Below are 19,174 nucleotides of genomic sequence, written 5' to 3' on the forward strand. Positions count from 1 at the left end.
TGTCTAACAGACCCCTGATGCGTTGTATTTGTGCTGGATTAAGAAACCGAGGACAGAAACTTCTCCCCTACTTCTTATTCATTTTTACTGTGCAGGAAGTTTTGAAACATTATAGTAATGTTTCACAATCTTCTGCTCCTCCACACCACTGGCGTGGAGTAACATAGAACATTTTTATGAATCAATGTGATAACATCCATTTAACCAGTTGACATCCGCGGTGTTAAACCCCCTTCCCATCCAGGCCATTTTTCAGTATTCAGCGCTGCGGTACTTTATTTTTAAATTAAATGAATAGTCAAAAATTGACTCTTTGTTTTTTTTTTTAATTAAAGGATTTTCTCTAAAAGTGAGGTTTGTTTATTTACCCCCTTGCCCGCAAGGGGGTAAATAAACAAACGGGTCAGGGTTGTGGGGAAGAGGCCCTTGTCCCCATTGGCATGGAGAACCCCTCCCAATGCCGAGGGCACATGGCCTGGCAAGGCAAGGGGGGGGGCGCTTGATCGCCCCCACCCCTTTCCTGCCCTACCGGCCCTGTGCTTGGATCAAGGATCTGGTAGGAATGTTACGGGGGGACCCTACATTTTCTTCCATTTTTTGGGGGGGCTGGGGGTTCCCCCTTAAAATTCTACCAGACCTAAATGGACTGGTATGAATTTTGGGGGGAACCCCACGCACTTTTTTTAGTTTTAACTTGGGGGAGGGTCCCTTCTAACATTCCTACAAAGGGTCTGGTATGAATGTGGGGGGGGGGGGGACCACACACTTTTTTTCCCCCTCTTCTGCAGACTGTAAAAAAAAAAGTATTTTTTTTTCTAATGTCACTTTGCTGCAACGAAAAATCGTCCACAAATGAAAATCTGTACAGAATACCGCTAACCAATTTTGGTATCGGAAATGTGGATTCGTTTGCATTCGTCAATTCTGTCATTCGGAAATTTGGATACATCCGAATCTCTGAACATTCGTCTGAATAACGAATCTATCTGAATCGTATTGCACATGTCTAGTCAAGAGTGAGTGTTAATAGAGCAGGTGGAAGCTGCCTGCAAACTCTTCTTCCAGGAAGTGCTAAGTTGTGAGAAATGTGGAACTCTCCTAGCTTGTGATAAATGGAGAAGAAGCCCTTTTATGTTATTGCTGGAGTTGAGCAATTATCAGGACCATGATTGCCAATTAGTGGTTGCCATTATATGATATTTTTGTTTAGACAATCATTAGCTATTCTACAAGAGCAAGGTTTAACATTATAGTATTCAAATCTCAAACTTTTTTTCAATAATGAATCCAGATCAAACAAATATAAATTGCCCAGCAAAGCATTTCTTTAAATATGTGCCCAAGAACGTACAGTCATCATGTTTTCAAACAGCTGCAACTCTCAGTGGGATCCAATTTCCTGTCCTATGCGAGATCACAAAGAACAGATCAATCTCCATCTACTAGTTTGGAGATGGGAGGAGGGAGAAGGGAAGGGAGAGGAGAGGGAATCAAGAAGAAGGGGAGTGACTTGCTTTGCTGTGCCTGTGTGTTTGTGGAGACACACACAGCTTACTAGCACACACAAGAGTGGCTTCATAGGACCCTGCAAGGGAAAGGAGCCACCCTAAAACAGGATATCAGGACCAGTAATCAGGGGACCAACTGACTTTGGAGAAAAAAAAAACCTTTTTAAACCCAGAAGCTGCATCCATTGTAAGTGATTTCATCAGCTTTTAAAATAACTTGAAATCTTGACTTTAATATTTAAAAAATAATAATATTCACAATACAAGAGAATATAAAGTCTGCTCGTCTGATCCCTAACTATGCAATTCACAGTCCTGACAGACCATTAAACAACACTAAAAGAGAACTATGGGGTAAGTGTTTTTCCCCATAGTTATCTTAAGGATCATGGGAGGAAATATACTATCCTCCTCCCGTGACCCAAAGCTCAGTATATAGCGGGCTATTGCCTGTGATATACTGAGAGCGCCACAGCTGGGACTGATACAGACAATGCTGCCGAGATCCACACAGCTGCGTGAGTGACAGCGGGCTCTACCTATCTAAAGGCAGAGCCAGCTGTGCCCGCCCCTCCCCCGCTCGTTCCTCCACTCAGCGCTGGAGGATCAGAGAGGGAAGGGGGGAATCCCTGAAGGGAGCGGTGACTGACAGTTACCGCTCACTGCAGGAAGACGATCTGGAAGTGACCGGACCGGCGGCATGTTACTGCTCACTTGCCGATTTATGGAGCAGACGTGTGATAGCTTATTTGTCACAGGTGAGCTCTAACTTTGAGTATGAGTGGAAATCACTTACCTCATAGTTTTTCTTTAACAAAGTCTTCAAAAGCAGTACTGTTTCTGACATAGCACCATTTTGGAACTTATTAAAAGGTATGTCAGTGTCCGAGATAAAATGTATAACTACCACATATGCAGTTTATTCACACATATAGATATACAGGCGGTCACCGGGTTACATACAAGTAAGGGACTTTAGGTTGTACTTAAGTTAAATTTGTATGTAAGTCGGAACAGGTACATTTTTTAAGGGGTCTATTCACTAAGCTGCTGTAGGCAGCCGAGTGAATGACCGACCTGAAGTGAAGTGAGCCGAACACTGTGATTTAAGCTGTATATTGGCTGAAATCAGCTGTACATCGGCTTGCTTAGCATGGCTTCGGGTCGGCCGAACATGCTTTTAGGGCCATGCACTGCTGTTCGGCCTATTCCTATAGATGCCGAACAGCTGTGAGTGAATAGCCGAATGCCGCCGAGCTCAGCTCAGCTGTTCTGCTGTTCTGCTCCCTCCGAGGGACCGAGCAGATGCCTCTGCTGCCGTAAAAAAAAAAATAGAAAAAAAAAACTCTCCCGGGCGCTTTGGGAGCCTCCCGCTCCCGGCCACCCAGGAGAGAAACACTGCTTTTTCTTTTTTTTTTCTTTATTCTGCCCTTTGCAGATGGACCTGATGGAGAACTGCAGCAGAGGGCGGGTACAATGCTAGTTTACTGTTGGTTATTGCAAATTGAAATAGCCAATAGGAAGCTAGCAATGCATTCCAATGGGCAAAAATGTTTTGTTTTTTTTTCTATTCTGACACGGCTCCGGTTAGCAGGTAACGAGGGACGCTGATCTCTCTGCAAGTGGCCGGAGCCAGCCATAACATCACGGCTGGCACCGCCCAGCTGTCGGAAACAGGCTGTCGGTCGGCCAATGGCCGGCCGCTCGGCCAGCTTCGCCATTCAGCAGAGGCATATGCGTTCGGCTCAACTGAGCCGCTCGGCCACGTTCGGGAGCTATAGTGAATAGCCCGTACAGCACCCCTCCGGTTCTACTGCATCTTTCTATTGCATCTGCCCACTGCCTACTGTCAATCAGCAGAGGAGGGGCCTGATGGAGAACGTTCTCTATCAGGTCCCCCAGTGCTGATTGACAGGAAGCAGTGGGCGGGTACAATAGCCAGCTTGCTATTGGATATTGCATTTGACAATATCCAATAGCAGGTTGGGTATAGCTCCCAGCCTGCAGTGAAGAGGAGGCCGGGGGGCGGGACAGCGAAGGAGCAGCCGGACCTGGGCAGCGAGCAGATGATCGTCCGGACCGGGGAAACCGACGGATTGGCAGAAGAGGAGGCCGTGACATCAGCGGCAGAATGCTGTGGTCTGTGTCCCCACTGCCTCCGCCAACACAGGCGTGGAGAGCAGTGGGGACACAGGCCGCTGAAGCCACAGTTCCCCTAAATGTACCGGCGGCTGCCCGTACATTTATGAGAACTGTGGACCCCGTTCGTAAGTACAGATTGTCCGGAAGTTGGACGTCCGTAACCCGGGGACTGCCTGTAGAGGGGAATTTATCTAAACTAGACAAAATCTGGAGCAGGGGGCGTGTCTGGCCGGCAATCGAGATGGCCGCTTAATAACGGAGCTCTGCCACTCCAGCCCGATCAGCGACAATTACAGCAACAGTGAAGGACCCTGTTTGACACTTAAAAAAATGTACAACACAGAGTCTCCCATGTTGAAAATAGAATGGGAGAGCTTTCCTCTGGCCACAACGCAAATTGCTGATCTGGAAGACCGTTCCCGCAGGAATAATATTAAATTTAGAGGGATTCCAGAATCGATATCTTCTCAACAGCTCCATCAATTTATTACAATACTGGGCTCCATACCTGGTTCTGACCTTACTCCGCTCCATGTCCGCTGCTTAGGCACTTTCACCCACTGTAGGCCGCCGCTGGCTGTCCATGCTTCTGGGCTGTACGCTGTGGGAGGGGCCGGACAGTGTCAAAGTCAGTGTTCTATAATTTTTCTCGATCCTATACATTTTCTCGACTGTGTCACTTCCAGTGGGCCGAGTCATCCGAATCAGATGTTTTCATGACCGCCTTTCTTCATGACATGCGCACCTGGAAGTGACGCAGTAGAGACATTAATGGGTTGAGGAAAATTATAGAACACTGGTAGTGGAGGGATGCCTGTCAGTGCTGTGCGCGTGTATGACTGCTGCGACCCTGGTAGTTCTGCCACTAACTCCAAGCTGTAGAGGGACTACAAATCTCAGCACAATATATAGCAATGCAAAGTAATACCACCAGCTATAGGGGAATACAAATCTCAGCAATACATTGTACAGCAATGCAGAATTCCATCAGCTACAGAGAACTACAATTCCAAGCAATACATTATACAGCAATGCAGAATACCATCAGCTATAGAGGACTACAAATCCCAGCAATACATTATACAGCAATGCAGAATAATATGAAGCTACATACTCTGTGTTGCTGCAGGGTGGTGGCCTGATAGCCCGAAGGTCTCAGGGGGGCAGTGTGGGGTCTCCTCTGGGGTCCGAAGGGTCTTTTGGGTGGCGAAAGCGATGTAAGCAGCACTGTGTGGTTCCCCAGGTAGGAGATGTGCAAATGATGCTGTAAAAATGCACTTGTCCACTTCTTCATGATTTTTGTACTTTTAGCATCATCAGTTATGCCCTCTATCTACGCTTCCTCTACATACTCAACCAAGCTGCCTGCTGCTTCCACCACATCTGAGATGAACTACCTTCCACACTCTCCTGCTCTGGATTTCATCAATACCGCACCTATGCACTAGACTTCCTGCATACCCTCATCGTCTACTTCTGAACCATGCCTTTTCGAATAACTTCCATCTATGCTAAAGGACTGAACAGTCCTTACAAACGCTCCAACCTCCTCTGAGAGGCAAAATCGCTCCAGACTGATATTCTCCTGGTCCAGGAAACCCATTTTTCTACGTCCAAAACGCCTCAGCTTCACTTTATAGACTTTCCACATGTTTTCTTATCTTCCTTAGAAAAGAAGAAAGCAGGAGTCCTTATTGCAATCAACTCTTCTGTATCCTTCCAAGTATATAACTGCGTCTCAGACCCAATGGGTAGATACATCATTCTCGTATGTACCATAAATAACGTGCTTTGTACTATTGCTAATCTATATTCTCCAAATGTGGGACAGGCCAAATTTGTGACAAACAGCATCAAGGTATTTTACTTATTGGAGGGGACTTCAATGCGATCACTGATCCTCACCTGGACTCGACCACAGTGAATAGCCGCTCTCATTGCTCCATTGGTAAGCTTTTCCACCGCCATGGCCTGCTCGACATATGGAGATGTCAACATGGTAGCGAAAGGGAATACACCTTTTTCTCCCATGCTCATCATTCAAGGATACATATGTTTTTAACAGATACCACTTCGCTTCAATCATTGATCTCCTCTACTATTGAAACTATCTCTTGGTCTGATCATGCTTCGATAACGCTTAGTGTCGAGGACCATCTCCAGCCCAGCTCTACTTTTCTAAGTTCCTATTTTTAAAAAAACGCTCTTCCCAAATCGCACAACTACTGCTTTCCATTACTAGTATAGATGAGCTTAATAAACAATCTCCTTCTCATAGCCTATCCACTAAGACAGAAACTGAGACTACTCCTCCTCCATAAATATGAGTACTCCTTAAAACGCATTAAAGCTGACTCCTATGCCCTTGACAATAAAGCAGGCTCTTTTCTAGCTATGAGGCTCAAAGCCCGATCACATAATTCCAGGCTCTCTCACCTCACTGATCCGGTCACAGGGACGAAAACCACCCACCCTTAACAGATGACTGACATCTTTAAACAATACTACCACCCGCTGTATAACCTCCGAGATAACCCCACTACTCACCAGCCCAATGCCACTCAAATTAACACATTCCTTAGCTCTGTCAATCTTCCCAATCTCACGAAGGAGCAAGTGTCTGATCTATCCGCTCCCGTTACCACTCATGAAATTATCCTAGCCATTGATTCTCTACCCTCCAATAAATCTCCGGGACCTGACGGTTACCCTAATGAATACTATAAAAACTTTAAACACATTATTGCTCCTCACCTCTGTGAGATTTACAATCGGACCATGTCTTTGGGTACTTTCCCGAAAGAAATGCTTCAAGGTATTATAGTGACCATCCCTAAACCCGACAAAGATCACTCCTCCCCTTGTAATCACAGACCAATTTAATTACTGAACACTGACGTCAAAATCTATGCGAAGATACTGTCTAGAAGACTTCTACACATCCTCCCTCTACTGATAAAACCCGATCAAGTAGGCTTTGTGCATGGACGTCAGGCCCCGGACGGCACAAGACGCCTATTAAATATCTTAAGACACGTGGAACTCAATAAGAACACTCCCTCTTTCTCTCCCTGGATGCCGAAAAGGCATTCGACAGAATTAATTGGGACTTCCTGAAAGCAGTATTATTGAAGTTTGGCTTTATAGGCCCCATACTGAACGCTATCTTGGCTTTATATTCCACGCCTAACACAAAGGTACTCACTTCCGGACTCCTCTCCGATGAATTTCTAATTGCCAACGGCACTCGCCAGGGTTGCCCACTTTCCCCTATCATATTTGTTCTAGTAATGGAACCTCTCGCAACTCTAATTCGTTCACATCCCCACATTCATAGCATTAACGTAGGCCCCACAACCAATAAAATAGGTCTATTTGCAGATGATGTAGTCCTTATACTCTCTCGCCCACTAACATCCCTCCCCATTGTAAGACACCTTCTAGACCGATTTAGCGAAGTCTCATATTACGAGGTCAACAACACAAAATCTCACGTACTAGGCCTCAATATTTCCCACTCTCTACAACTAACTTTACAAGCAGCTTACCCCTATGCTTGGTTTAAATCATCCATCACTTATCTTGGCATTCAACTTCCAGCCTCATCAATGAAACTATATGACTACAACTACACACCGCTTTTCCAAACCATACCTCAAGACCTGGTCTCCCTCTCCAAATTTTACATTACAGTATGCGGTAGAGTAGCAGCATTTAAAATGTTAATCCTTCCCAAAATACTCTATATCTTTCGAACTCTTCCCATAATTCCACCCACCTCTTTTTTACCCACATGCAAAAACTAATCCTCTGTTTCGTATGGCATAATAAGTAACCTTGATGTTCGGCACAAATCCTCTATAAACATAAATCCATGGGAGGGCTCGCCCTTCCTAGCCTCGCTAAGTACCACGCAGCTACAATCGTAGCCCAAGTTCAACACTGGTGCCAAAATACACAAGACAAACTGTGGGCTCAAATGGAACTTTCCCTACTGTCTTGTACCTCTGCTGTGAACCTCCTACTGTCGCTTAACGTGACTCCAATCCTTCTTTCCTCGCCCTTTCCGACTATACAATCCACACTCACAACGTGGAAAACCTTACCTACCTCCTTCCCATGTACCAAATCCGTCCACACATTTCCCACTCCACTAGATTTTTTAGAACGCTGCATCCCCCACCTGAATCTGAGACACTGGAGAAAATCCGGGATTTATTTCATACAAGACCTTTATATTCAGAATACGCTTAAATCTATGCCTACCCTGTGCGAGCAATATAACCTCCCCAAACGTGAAACATACCGATATCTACAGGTGTCACATCTCCTGACTTCGCATCCGATACCACTAACTAATCATACCCCTTACAAATTATCCACATTCTCTGCCTCCAATTCACCACTTTGCTGGAGACTGTGCGGCTGCATTGGTTCAATTTATCACATCTTTTGGCACTGAAGGTCCCTATGTGTGTTCTGGAATGGAGTCTTCTGTATTATTTCTCTCTCCATCCCCAGAACTCGCCCTACTGCATTTTAATATTGATAGTTTCCCACTGGCAACTCACACTATTGTGCATATTCTCTATGCAGCTAAATTGTTGATTACCCGTAGATGGTTACAAACAACTCCTCCTAACATCATTGACCTGATTTCATTAGTTAACACCCAATATTCCTATGAAAAGATGTTTGCTATGAAAAATTACTCATATCCTATATTCCTCTCAGCTTGGAGAAAATGGATTGTACATCCATGCTGCATTGTCTGATCTCTATTATTTCCTGATGCATAACTGGTCCATACCTTGTCTTCCCTCCTTCCTCTCCTCCTCTCTTTCCACTTGTTTTGTCATCCTTCCCTTCCTCCTAACCTCCCTGTAAATAGAAATTATATTGTGATATTCTCCATTGTAAAGCATACTGTATCCTGAATGTTACTTCTGACTGGTTGACGTTGTCCACACCTTTAAGTTGGTTATGTTATATGCATTTTGTTATGTATGCTTCACTTGACTTTAATAAAGAACTATTGAAAGTAAGAAACCTATTTGCTTTTGTTATCTGAAGCCCTGAACTCCAGAGCTGTCAATACACCAGTAGAAGTTTGTGCAAAAATTTTCATTTTCAGAATACATGTTTGACTTTCTAATGGTTAGTGGGGGTCTAATCGGCATCGTTTTCGACCATAGTGAGGAAAATCAAAGGAGTAGGATATAATTTATTTCACATTTCTAAGCATGATGGAGGTGGTCGCTGGCACACTATCATTAACTTGAATAGGCAAAGTAGCAACATCTGAACAGGGACATGTGGGATTACTACCCCAATAATTCATAGTTTCTTGCCCTAGGAATCCCAGAATGCAGCTTAAGTCCCTGTGAGAATGTGTCCTTACAAATATCCAAGTTACCTATGCTTCATAATGTACGGAAGAGTTCTGGGCCATGCTAAAAAAAATATGAAACATAATTCTGTGTTTAAAAGTTAGAATTCTGTGTTTAAATGTCAGAATTCTGTGTTTGAAAGACAGAATTTTAAAAACAGAATTCTGAGATTAGGTCAGAATTCTTAGATTAAAAATCAGAGTTCTGACTTTTACTCTGAGAATTCTTATTTTTAATCTCAGAATCCTGTTTTTAAAATTCAGAGTTTCAAACTCAGAATTCTGCCTTTTAAACATAGAATTATGTTTCATATTTTTTTTAGCATGGCCCCAGAACTCTTCCGTATGAATGGAATCTTTACTGTGCCTTTTACCCTTTCGCTGACTGCTAGGCCCTGCTTTTGACCTATGCTGGCCAGTCCATTTTTGGAATTTTTCACTTTATCTTTTAATTTTCCACAGCAGATTTCACAGTTTGTAAAAGACCCCCAAACCATTCATTTTCTGAAAGCACAGGGCCAGTAAAACAAAAAGATGCTGCCATTCATTTTGAAGGTCCCGCAAATGTTTATCAAACCAATATTTTCGATAAATATACACTAAATCATTATTAACGAACACAAAAAAACAAGATTCCTACTAAATCTAAAACATAAAAAACTGTGTTGAGTAAATAAATAACAAACGTGTGTACATTTTCAATTGTGTCTTTTTGCAAAACGGTAAAAACATGAAGGAACGCAAAATTGTAAATAAGCAACCTATGCTAAAAATGTGGACGTTGGTCTCACACTTATTTATTGTGGCAACATCTGGTTTGTAGTGCCGCTTGTGCACTGCATTGGTGTGTGTTGTGATTAAATGATGCAGGCATACATTTCAATGCAATGTAGCATATTACAACGAAGAGCAATGCACAACAATCTCATGTTTAGTTTACTAATTTGTGGTGAGATTGTCGGCTACTTTTGTTCCCCTATGTTCCCTGTGTGTGTTGTAAAGTACCCACCACACCAAGCTTGCTTCCATGATGGACTACAATCTCATGTTTAGTTTACTAATTTATATTGGGATTGTAGTCCATCACAGGAGCCAGCTTGCAGCAGTGGATATTTTACAACACACACAAGGGAAAAGTAGCCCCCCTCCAAAAGGAAGGACAGTGTTAGCACCAATTCAGAGATGATTTGAGCCAAGTGATACACAAATAAGATACATTTTTGTTAATTGTTAAGGTACATGAATTTATTTTTAAGGTTTAACTCATGAGTTAAGTGTCACTTTTATTATCATGTTTGCTATTTTAAAAATCCAGTAAAAAGGAAAGGGGAAAAAACGATTCTGTGTTTAAACAATTATTTTTCATACAAATACTTAATTGTCCGAATAACTGCAGCCGTGGCAGGGGGTGTGTCCATTGCTTAAATACATTGTGCTGAAAGGTGTCCCCTCTTTCCCAGAAAGGTGGTAGGTATGCATGCCTTCTCCAACACGCCCTGAACAAAAGCTTGACTGAATTTATAGGCAGGGGGCTGCCACATATGAAAACCCCCATGATTGGCCCTTCAAAGCCATCTGATATCAGTTCAGAGGCCAGAAAATGCATTGTTGGTAATTGGTTGCTATAGACATTGATAGGCGCATTAGTTCTTAATTTTCTTGAACTGCAAATGACTTGGGTTTGGGTTAAACTCAGGGTCATCCTGTAGCTGAAGGTCATCCCTATGCAGAAGAAATATAAGCTTACATGATGAACTTGCCTTTATGTGATACATGGTACTGAGCACATATTTAGGGCTGATTTAAGGCTGAGATCATTCACAATTCATTGAAAGGTGAATGCGATTTCTTCTCACCTGCATTTGACCTAAGCAGGATTTGCATCCCCATAGACTTGTATGGTAATGTATAAACCTGTCTGACTTAAAGTGACATTAAACCCTCAGATTTTTTAACATAAAACAATAGTGTAATGTGTGCCTTACTGTAATCCATGGTTGTTTCCCTTCTCTTTGCTGCTCTTCCTTTTAAATCTGTATCTGTTCTCATGCTCTGCAGAACTTCTGTTTTTGCAGCAGACTGCCATTCTCCGGAATGGATACACGGTGTCTGTGTATACGTTTGTATAGGCTTGAAACCTGAGCCAGCACTACAGGAAGAGGCCCTGAGCTGAAAAGGGAAGTTCTTCCCAAGCATGAGAAAACATGAGGATTTAAAAGGAAGAGCAGCAAAGAGAAGGGAAACAACCGTGGATTACAGTAAGGCACACATTACAGTATTGTTTTATGTTAAAAAAATCTGAGGGTTTAATGTCACTTTAAGTATAAGCTCGTCTGAACTGTGTCCATTGCTGTCCATGCTAAATGAGATGTGAAAAATATGTAGGCTGAAACTGTTGGCCTTCATCTGAACCTGGTAGTTTGCTGGCAGTCTCTGGCTTCAGTAGGAAATAAAGGAAAGAAGGAAAAAAGTATTATACACATTATAGATTGATGTTGATAAACTTCCATTCACAAAATGTTATATGGTTACAAATTAACAAGTGTGCATACTGAATTTGGCTGCACATGTGTGATGCTAGTAACAGCTGCAAGTTTACATGTAATGAGAGAAGAGACTTTATATCCAAAAAAGTTCAACTGTGACAATCCATCTAAAAAAAAAAAGAAACAAACAACTGAAAAACATTAATTACACATAAGAACTTTACAAAGATAAATAAAAGTCATAGTTCAAATTTAAACCCAACAGCTGCAGAGTATTACAATTATTTCAATGACATATTTATGTCTTTCATCCCTCTCTTTTACCTGCTGGGTGGTTTTATCTTTATAACAAAGTACACAAAGAAATATAAACCTATTAACAGGGCTTGAAAAATTTGACGGTGTCTTACCAGTCAGTCAAAAATGACACCAGTCAGCATGACCAGACTATAGCCTTGCAATTTATGTTAACATTTTTTGGGGACAGATAGAGCTTTCTTTTGTGACCAAACGGGGGGTTATTTTTTTTTACTATATAATGAAAAAAGTACCAGCTTCTGTAGCTGGAGAGTGACACTGAGAGGAGACTGAGAGGAGATCAAAGGGAGTTTGTATACTGAACTCCCTTCGATCTCCTGTCACAAAGCCGTGCCGGTCCAGGGCCCCATCGGGCACAGCGGATCCCGGGACCGGTAACGGCAGTGACAGCTGCAGGTAATACAAGCGATCGGGTGTCTCTAGAGACGCTCCATCGCTTGACTGTAAAGCTCCCGGCCGGCCGTGTAATTACAACGGCCGGCCGGGAAGCTGCTCGTCGGGCTCCACCGTCCTCTTCTCACAGACGAGTGGATTTTTCAAGCCCTGCCCATAGATGCCAAACCTTCCCACCAGCAATAATCTCAATGGACAGTATGTATTCTGTTCTTATTGTAACTTCCTGTTGTCCCTTGTACAGCAGCACTCACATTGAAAGAGGAAGGGCCAGTTCTTCATGGCATTATTGCTTTTAAAAGGCACAAGAGTAAAATCTATTGCTCTTGGTAATGTAACTGAGATGACCAGATATGCCCCCTCCCATGCTCCTCAATATGTGTCTGTGTGATGATGCTGAGGGTTGTGGCTGTTACTAAGCTCTGATAGTACAAGGCGCTGCAGTGCAAGGGCTGGAAGAGCATTTTTACTGCAATAAAGAGGTGCTTTAAAGAACTACAGTAAAAAAAAAAAATGATTAACCCTTGCACAGCGCGCCCTGGTTACTATTTAAACCGGCGGGGGTTGTCACTTGTCCGGCACCGGCGTGACGAGGGGACAAGTTATTTTTAAAGCCCTGTAAATTATAGTAAAAAAAAAACTCCCTAGCTACTGGCTGCTGCTAATACAAAATGAATGTAAAGCTCCCGGCCTTCCGTTTAATTACAACGGCCGGTCGGGAAGCTACTCGTCCAGCACTGGCATCCTCTCATCACAGACGAGCGGACGAGTGCATTTTTCAAGCCCTGCCTATAAACTATTCGTTTTTATGATTTTAACTGACGTGGGGTGCCCAGTATCATTAAAATGTCTTGCCTCAGGTTTTTCGGTTTGGTTAATCTTAAGGTATTTTTTTCCGCAATCTTCACATTGCACACCGAGTGGTTTCATCTATAAAACAAACTCAACAAGAACATTTCAACATATACATTATGTGTATATGATAGATTTATTACTGTCACATGACTGAAATAAAGATCCTTATCTCTATTACTGTTTTATCATTTAAATCTTTTATGTCACTTCCTTATTCTCTTCTCTGGTAATGGATTTATTTGACTCTGGTCTACATTTTTAAAAGTCTTGACTATCAGCAATCAAAGTTCACATGTCATAATTATTTTCTGTTTCAATTATTTTATTAGGTTTCTTGTCAAAAAAGACAGCAAACAATAAATAACAAGCAACCAAAAGAAAAAACAGTTATGATTACAGGTACAGAAAGAATAGTGTGCACGATTTACATGAAAATATTCAGAATCTTCAGGTTTTATAGTTTTATACATAGGGTGTTTAAACCAGCACTCCCATGCTGTAAGGAAGGATTTAAATGTACCACTTTTTAAAGCAAACATATGTTCATAGGCACATTGGAGGTTCAGCCTACGATTGGCATCATTGTAATTTGATGGGGAAGGGTCTCTCCAATGTTGGGCGATCAGCGTCTTAGCTGCTACGAAGAGATGTAAGATGATTGTTCTAGCTCGGAGCCGGAGAACCTCTATGGATAAATGTAACAAGGCTAAGGCTGTCACAGAGACTATTGTGCTCCCAGCAAGTTCTGACACTAGCTTGAAGATATGGTTTCAAAAGGATCTAACAGACTTGCAGGTCATAATTATTTGAATGTAACAATCAAAGTTCACAGGGGTACTAATCGGTAAAACAAAATGGAGTTTTTAAAATGAGTGCTACTTTTTTTGCAAGGGCCCATTCACACCAGCTAGTTATGGTAATGCACGGTAAACTGTACATGTTACTGCAACATGCAGCAATGCAGTGTGCTTGTGTTAGTGCATTGCAGAGTCATTCATTTTAACCCCTTCATGACTGAGGCCTTTTTTTCATTTTTTGTACCCATGTTATATTCAACATTTTAGGCCTGAAAATTACTTAAAACCCCCCAACATTATATATTTTCTGAATGCCAAGACCCTATAGAATAAAATGGTGGTAGTTGCAAATTTTAGACACCAATGCATTACCTAAATCCACCTAAAATGCAATGCATCACAGTGTACCACAAACAATGTGTGCATTTAGTTGTGCTACATAAATGCAGTGTGCACTAACTTTTTATGCACTGACATGTATAATAGCCAAATCATTTTTAATGAGCTGGCTAATGCAGCAAGCCTGAACATACCAACATGTGTGCGCCGTGGTGCATTGTGATCAAGTATGAATGGGCCTTTACCGTTCTCATATAATTTACTCATATCATATTGGAAATTAATCATAATTTACAAATCAATATCTTAAAGACACAGTCCACAAGGGGGTTGTTGTAAGGGTTATTTGACAGTGTACAGAGGGGGTTAACAACAGGTTGATTGCAATCTTCTAGTCAATTGTGGCCATCTGATGGGTAGGTAACCAGCTTCTGGCCCTAGCTTCCACTTTTTAGACCTCAGAACAGAGCCTGAAAAGCTGAGGGAAGTCATAGGCTCCTCCTCATTAAGCGCATCTGTAGTTGTTGGTCCTAATAAGTATGCGGGAACAGCTCTCATTGGAATCTGGTGTAGCCATCAATATCTCATGACACAGGCAACTTTACCCTGCAGTGGCTGCATGCTAAAGCTTATTAAAAAATGGTTAATACAAACAGAGCAACACGTTTAATAATCAAAGTGGAATCACTGTATTAGCATTAGAACATCAACAAATGTGATCTAGCAGTTCACTTTCCCTTACTTAGCTATGCTAAGTATAATATGAGTCCCACACTTGTCCACTGGTGAGCTCACAGGTGTGTTGGGGCCTGAGCATTGCAACAGTGCAGTAAACAGATTCCTCTCCAAAGCAACAAAGTAGTAACTAATGTACTGTCTTTCTAAAGATACATCTGGGGTAGGCAATCTTGTGTTAGGAAACCAAGAAACCAGACAGAAACTTAAAGTGCAGATTCAAAAAAGTAAAAGGAGTTTCTTGAAAACTACAATAAACATAAATGGCAATAAACAATGGAGAAAGTCCAGGACTTCGTCAGCGCCAAGCCAGAGGTCAGATGCCAAAGCGGGTAGTAAGCCGCACCAGGTCAGGGAACACTGAGAACAGGATAAACAGAAACAATAGCCGGAGTCAGGAACCAGGAGATCAGTCAGCCAGAGCCAGGGTCATACACAGAGAACAGGAACAACTGCAGAGCACTTGATAGATCAGAACCCATGCAAAGGCAGAGACTCAATGGACAAGCTGATGGTTAAATAGTGAGTTGGCATTTGCATTATCACTCTGAGACAGGGATTTTCCAAGAGTTTTATTGTAGAATGATGAAGGTAACGGAATTGATCATAAGAGGGTGTCAAAGAGGAACAAACAGTGTCAGAAACACTGCACAAGCCATGCTGCAAGCAACTGGACAAGGAAGGGTAATAAACCCTGACACCTTGGTACTCCAGCTGTACTAAAACAACAAATTCCATCACACTTTTCCTTCTGGGAGTCATGCCTTGCAATGCCTCATGGGACTTGTGGTTCCAAAACAGCTAAGAGTGCCAAGGTTTTCTACCTCTGTACTCTACTCTAAAAGAAAAAAAATAAGTTGTCAGTCCCTTTAAGATGATCCACCTTGATAAAGTATTTTACAGTTTTCTGTATTACATACTACTGATCTCTGAACTCTGCATTATTTACTCCTGATCCCTGCACTCTGCAATACCACTGATCTCTGAACTCTACATTACTTACTCCTGACCCCTGCACTCTGTAATACATACTACTGATATCTGTAATTCTACATTACTTACTCCTGACCCCTGTGAAAGGGTTAACCAAGACTCCTTAACCAAACTTCACAGGAAGATTCGTTAGGACGGATGCAGGAACATATTCAAACAAACACTAGAGATTGTCTAGACACGTTCAATTTATTGTTTCACAGGCAGGGTTTATATACAAACTGTAAAAATAGAAGCAAGCCATGGGTACGGTCATAGAACTGGCAGTTTGGTCATGTGGTGAAGAACAGGAAGTGTGGATAAATACCTTTTAAGATGGAAAGATAGAAAGTACCACAAGATAAGAGAAGTGCGAATATACTGACTAACTGATGTTACAATCCTCTGCAAGTCTTGTCTCCTAATATGGTCTGTTAGTAAAGCGGATATATAATAAGACTAAATAAACCAGCAAATTATTAATACTGACCCATATACCCTGCACTCTGTAATACATACTACTGATCTCTGAACTCTGCATTACTTACTCCTGACCCCTGCACTCTGTAATACATACTACTGATCTCTGAACTCTGCATTACTTACTCCTGACCCCTGCACTCTGTAATACATACTACTGATCTCTGAACTTTGCATTACTTACTCCTGACCCTGCTCTGAGTGTTACTTACCCCTGACTAGGGATGATCAAACCAAGCAAAGTTTGGTTGGCAGGCGGTTTGGTGAACACAACAGAAGGTCTGCAAACCCGGACATAGTGAAGAACCCTATTGAAGGCTATGAGAGCCAAATTGAATACTATTTTTTTCTAGTGTTTTAGAAGGATAATTTGCAAGATATTGTAAGAAAGTGCATGGGTAGCTGTGTTCTACCATGCGGGGAGTTTTACCAATGCAAAGTAAACAAAAAACAGTTTAACAGTGTGGGGATTTGATTTAATGGAGAGGCATGAATTCCACTTTCTTAAAAGCAAACTGTTTATTCCAGCATAAGTAACAGAAAGGAAACAGGCATCAAGCCAAAACGTAAATGAGTGAGATAGTAAAGCAAACAAAAGTTTGGTTTAACTGAGCTTTACTTAGTCTGTGTGTTGAAGACAGTCTATGGTTCCAAGTAATGTACCCTTCCTTGGACAGCAGCAGTCCAAAACCTGGCTCTTGACGCACTTTCAGACTTAGCGTAGCAGCTTTCACTTTACAGCCCAGCATGTCTGTCTGAGCTAAAGCCCAGGCACCCAGCCACTACAGCTTGGACCAGCTGCAGTTATCAGGGGACCTGTGGGAAAAAGGCAAAAATTGTGCATGGGACTACGCACCCATCCCGCCTAGATCTCTCGAGGGTTTCCAGTGAAACCATCCCCGCTGCATGTTTTTTAAAAGTAAGGTAGAGTTCTAGGTTTATCTACCTCTGGGACTTGTTGGCTTCACCTTAAATTAATACGTAAGAAACCATGGAGCCACATGCACTTCTAGTTATATTCAAAAGAAGGTGTAAGGTGACAGTTATGTGCATGTCTCTCTGGGTCTGTTTTACTGGTTCTTTCTGCTTTGTTTTTAAGTTACCAGCTGTCTGCTGTTTCTAAAGAGCATTACCTCAGTTGCCGGGCAGATCTTCATTCAGCAGAGCAACCTTTCACCTCTATAGTTGCTCCTGTCACTGCACAGTGTCAGCAGTTACCTCAGGACTGGCAGCTGCACTAACATCTGGATTATATTCAGCCTTTCTTTTGAATATTTTTACCTGCTCCCCGCCCACTCTCAGTCTTTATGAGGTAAAGTCGCCCACTTTGTGGGTGGACAATGGTTGGTAAACGGTTATTTGGTTGGTTTAAGTTTTTGCTGCTTGAGTCTTGATGAATAAGCATGGTGGTCTGTTAAAGATTAACAGTGGTTCTGTTTAGTAAAAGAGGTTAAAGCCTATTTCATGGTTAAAATTCATTAAAACCCAATAAAGAGTCCACAGCCTATCGTTTTCCCACAATCTTTGTTGTGTTTGTTCCTTTATTATTTAGATTTATTGTTATGATATGATGGGTGTTAATGGGGTGTACAATTCCAAGAGTTGTACAGGTGACTGCACAAGTTACATGCTACATGCACCAGATGTCCTTGCTGGGTGCAGGTTTCTGTACGCACATTCACGCTGTAGGGCTGTGCATATCCATGTGAATGAGCCCTAAATCCACTTTGAATTGCACCTGAGTCCAGAGAATACACACCAAAGTATTTACATATTCTGAACAAGTGTCAGGAACTCGAGACCTGTCTCCCCGCACAGCCACGGCGCCGTCTCGTTGCTAGGAGACAGGCCGGCCGGCTTGCGTCCTCGGCTCCTCCCTCCAGACGCCTCCCTCAGAGACGTCACACCTGAGAGTGAGGGCATAGCAGGCCGGCCCTCCAGAAGCGTCCCGTTGCTAGGAGACGTTCGGAAGGGCCGCTGCTGACAACTCCGCCCCCAACACACCTGTCTAAATGATAAAAGCCTGGGAGGCTCACTTACTCGACGTTCTAGCGAGGTAGAACGTTGAACAATCTTCTAGAGTTCTTACCTCATATCCTGAACCTTGTTGTCCTCCTCCAGAGAATTGGGAATCTGGACTTCTGCCAGCACATCACGGATCCTCTGACCTGTACTCCTGAAGGGGCTCTGGGGCCAATCCAACCACAAGTACCACCTGGACACTGCATTAGAGTATATTGCATGCTATGATGTGGGGTTAAAGAGAAGTTCTAGAATATATATTAAATGCTTTTATAAATGCATTTAGTAATATATTACTGTGGCCATAAATATATTTTAAAATGTATTTAGGAATACATTGTGGAATATGCTGTGAATATATTCTAGAATATATATATTAAATGCTTTTATAAATGCATTTAGTAATATATTACTGTGGCCATAAATATATTTCAAAATGTATTTTGGAATGCATTGTGAAATATGCTGTGAATATGTTCTGGAATATTATGTTAAATGTACTTCTTCATGCAAAATATGTGCTGGAGAAATAAAAAAAAAACTTTACTATTATATTCTGAAATGCATTTCTAATATATTTTATGGGGTCTATTCACGAAGCTGCCGAGGGATCTGGCCGTAGCTTCGGCCGATCCGTCGGCTAGCTTCGGCCCCAGGACCCCTTCGGTTCAGTAGAACTGAAGGGCTGCTGTACGGGCTATTCACAATAGCCCGTACAGCTCCCGATCATGGCCGAGC

This window comes from Nanorana parkeri, unplaced genomic scaffold, assembly GCF_000935625.1.
Source record: "Nanorana parkeri isolate BGI_ZX_2015 unplaced genomic scaffold, ASM93562v1 scaffold1698, whole genome shotgun sequence".
In the NCBI taxonomy this organism is placed as follows: Eukaryota; Metazoa; Chordata; class Amphibia; order Anura; family Dicroglossidae; genus Nanorana; species Nanorana parkeri.